Here is a 4,287-nt window from a genome sequence, read left to right on the forward strand (position 1 = left end):
TTCAATTTTAAAACCACATTTCTCTTCCAGTTCTCTCATTTTGAAGAACTGAGGTTCACAGAGGTAAAATGTTTTTCCACAGTTTACTTAGGATTATAGTCTAGGTTGCCTGCTTTCCTAATCTCTTCATATCTTTTATGTCTTTATAAACTGGTAACGTTTTTAATTTTTTTTCTGTATCTACATACTAAAAAGTCCTTAAAAATAAATATAATTTTAACATAGAAATTCTTACATTATTTCAGCAGCTTTTTATGATCTTTTTCTAACTCCACTTTACTATTTTTGATATATAATGTTCTGAGCTAAATGCAGTATTTCTGGTGCAAATACACAGTGATTTATTCTGTTGTAGGAAAAGCAGGGTGGTGGCTAAGCATCTAGATATTAAATATGATACTACATGTATTACAATCCTGCTAGGAGCCCCAGTTTCCTCACTCGTTAAGTTGAAGTCCATGTTTAATGTATTTACATAGCCCAGCACACAGACACTACCATGTATTTACTGTTTTTTTCCCCATACATTTTCCCCAAATCCTCCTCCGCCATCAAAGATGCTACAAGTTGGTGGAAATTTCCCTTCCAGAGATTAAGGGCCAAATCCAAAGCCTTCTATCTTATATCTGGATTCACTTCCATAATCGCATTCTCTTCACTGTTCTTTCTCTCTCTCATATATCTTTGTTGTATGGTTTGCAATTTTACTTTCTATGGAAACTAAGGGTAAAGGGTCAGACTCAGACTATTAGTGTTGAAACGTCATTCACAATTAAGGAGAGCCAGCTTAGAGAATTAGATCACTTGTTTAGAATCACCAATGCTTCAAAGTTCCCAGTTTACACCACGGAGTTTCAATTTACCCTTAAAATTTGGTCCAAGGTTCCTGTTCCCTTTCACTGCTCTCTCTCGTTCTAATCCCAATCCCTACTCCCAATCCTTGATAATACAATTATGTATTTGTCTGAATAACTAAAATAATAAAATAAGAAAAAAGAAGAGATGTTATAAATTATCTAATTATCTAGGTAACTGTGTATTATTTTACATATGTAAAAAAATTTTTCATTTGCCTCACCAAGGACAACTTTAGAAATATCTCTTCATAAAGTTTGACATAAATTAATATATTTTTTATAAATGCTAATTTTCTTAATATTTTCGATAATTATTTAAATATCAATTGCTTTCTCTAAAATTGAATGCGTAAATACCATATAATTACAAAAAAGAATCATTATGCATATAGGAATGTTTCTTCTAGTAAGTTATATAAGACAACTTTGACAAGTAGCATTGGTGGTTCAGTGGTAGAATTCTCGCCTGCCACGCGGGAGGCCCGGGTTCGATTCCCGGCCAATGCAAAAGAATAAATCTTTTACTTCGTTTCTTACTTACATGTCTTGGGTACCCAAAACAAGTTCAACAATATCAAAATTTTAGTTTTATGCAAATGAAAACATGAACCAAGACAAACTTCCCGTTTCACTTTCAGTTCTATGGCGCCCAAAAACAATCGAAAGGGCTGTTTTTCTGAGCTTCGCTGTTCCTTTCTTTTAGATTATTTTTGGGTTCCCTAGAGTACGTGAGCGACAGGTATATATACAGGTAACGTAAAATATCGTTCTAAGTAATGTAAAATATCGTATTCTAGGACCTGATTAGAGGAAAAAAACCCATTGTGGCTGTTTGGAGATGCCGGGGATTGAACCCGGGACCTCACACATGCGAAGCGCGCGCTCTACCACTGAGCTACATCCCCCAGCCGAAAGTCTTTTCCCTGGTATAGGTATTCATTGACTCCCTTTACCACTGGTCAAGTTACTGAAGTTAGATTTTAAGAGTTTATTTTGGTATTTCTACAGCACATTTCTCTTTTCTACTCCCGTCTTCAGCTGCTTCCATGGTGCATTGGGACCCCGCGCAACTAGAGGTCTAGGGCGCAACTAGAGGTCTAGAGCGCAGCCAGGACCACCTACCCAGCACTCTCGCTGAGCGTCTGAAGCGCGGGAAGGAGGGCTCCGGCACCCACAGAGAGCTGGGCGTCCGCGCGCAGAGTGTCCGCAGAGTACTCCGCGGGTTTACCGCGCAGGCGCAGCAGAGTCGGGCGGTTTGGGTACATCCATCCAAGCGCTTCGCTGCGGGTAGAATCCCGACTCCGACTCCGTCGGGGGACCCAGCTTTGGAACGCGAGGTGAGGGTCGCCTTGGAGCCGGAGGAGACCTGCTTCTGAGGCAGTGTGGTGGGGACCTTTTTTACGCACCCGAAAACCTTATGGCTTTATCTGTACAACCCTCGCAATAAACCCTCATACCCAGAAAAAGCCCAGTCCCCATAAATTGGGTTGTGTAGGGGGTTACAGCCAACTCTGGGAGATGAAAACGATTTTGCAACATGCTCTTCTTTTTCATGGGACTCAAAATGAAAGAATGAAAATGACACCGCCACTCTCTTTGTAGCTTAAGCATGTATAAATGATGATAAAGTTCGGGCGGGGACCTGTTCAAGATGAAATTTCTCTCTTTGATATTTACACCTTGGACCCCATCTGACTGATAAGATAGTAATATTAGTCACTGATTACCTCATTTAATGTTCTCTGACCCTTCCCTAACCACTAATCGCACTTCCAGCCCAAATGAAGTTAACCAAGTCTTCTTTCCTCAGAAGTTGCGTGCCAGGTAATAGATGAGCTAACTTGCATTCTAGTTAAACGATGTGTGTTTGGCCCTTCCCTGTAAGTTTAAACTGATACCATCTCACAGCAAGCGAAGGCTGGGTGATAGAAGCCTCAGACGTCTCAATGGGTGGGAGCAGGGGAGAAATTTGGTGTCAGGGCAGCTGGGTGAAGGTCATTTCCAGCCTACCTGTAAGGCTGACCTCAACAGGTAGCACAGTGAGGGTCTAGAATCTCCACTCCCTTGGGTGCAGCAGAGCATTCCTCATAAATGAAATGGTCAGCAGGCCAAAAGCCAAAGCAGAAAGCAGAAGTTTCAAAACAACTAGGTAAACCACAAGCTTCATAACCAACTCCAGGATTAAGAATAAGTAAGTTACTGTATTTGCTTACAGTAATTTAAGCACATAGTGGCTTATAATCAGATTTTGTTTTTAATTGGAACAAGCCACATGCTGATCTAATAATACAATACAGAATGTCCAAAAAAAGAAAAAGAAAAAGCCACTTCAGTGGATAGTCATTAAGGAGCTCTGATCGAAGCCAGAACATTTCCAAAACAACTACTGCATTACATCCTGAGGCCCCAGAACATGAATGTCTTCAGTTGACTCTGAATCAGGACACAGGGACAGAGGCATTTCTCCACCTGCAAGGTTTTTACTAGTGCAAATTACAACGGTAGTATTGAGTTAACTGGAAAGGGAACACATTCACCTCTGGTGATCTCGCCTTGACATCCTCTTTAGGATTCCTTCCTCATGTTATGGCTTATTTGTCCATCACCTGAGGCCCTCCTTTCCTGGGACTTCTTTCTGAGGCCAATCTGGAATTTCAGAGCTAAAGCCAGAGAAGGCTCATTTTAAATGCTCATCCCTCCTATTTTACCAGTTCAAGGCCTAACTAGGTGTTATTTGATAAAGAAAATACCATATTCTAAAACGAATAGAGGATGCAAAATTGATTTACTGGCCTAGCTTAACCTGAAAGACTCAGTGGACCTTTTCAGCCACTGTGGTTGATGGGAAAGATGAAACAGAAGGCACACTTTTGAATTAGGGGATCTTTTCAGGAAAATGTCTTGGATCGCATCTATTCTGTATGCATACAAAACCGCCTCAGCTCTGCTCACAGATGAAGAAAGGCTGACCAAATGTCCAAAATTATGGAATATTCAAAATTCTACTTCTGATAATTGCTGGAGAGGAGGGGTTGGTGGAGGGATGGAAAAGTTCCCTTTTTGGGGATTAAGAAGTACAAACTTCCAGTAATGAGTCAAGGGGTTGGAAATAGAGTCAATAACGTAATAACTATGTGTGGTGACAGATAGTTACTAGAATTGGCATGATCACTTTGTAAGGTATATAAATGTTGAATCACTATGTTGTACATCAGAAACTAATGTAATACTGTACATCGATTATAATTAATAATATATATATTTTTTAAATCCAGTTCTATGTTCTATCTTCCTCACATGTCTCTTTGTTAGGGTCAAATTTTCCCCATTGTTAGTCTCTTTTCTTCTCTGGTTGCACACATCACACATCACACATCACACATCACACATCACACACACACACACACACACACACACACACACACACACA

The 4,287-nt window shown here is 40.2% G+C and overlaps 2 non-coding genes across 2 annotated transcripts; one reads left to right on the forward strand and one right to left on the reverse strand.

Annotated features, from left to right (window-relative positions):
• Positions 1 to 1,293: 1,293 nt before the first annotated feature.
• TRNAG-GCC lies at positions 1,294 to 1,364 on the forward strand. The gene has a single exon. It is a non-coding gene; the product is annotated as a tRNA-Gly (tRNA).
• A 326-nt stretch (positions 1,365 to 1,690) lies between these two features.
• Positions 1,691 to 1,762, reverse strand: TRNAA-CGC. Its single transcript has one exon. It is a non-coding gene; the product is annotated as a tRNA-Ala (tRNA).
• Positions 1,763 to 4,287: the final 2,525 nt, after the last annotated feature.

The sequence above is a fragment of the Pteropus vampyrus genome, unplaced genomic scaffold (assembly GCF_000151845.1).
Source record: "Pteropus vampyrus isolate Shadow unplaced genomic scaffold, Pvam_2.0 Scaffold2, whole genome shotgun sequence".
In the NCBI taxonomy this organism is placed as follows: Eukaryota; Metazoa; Chordata; class Mammalia; order Chiroptera; family Pteropodidae; genus Pteropus; species Pteropus vampyrus.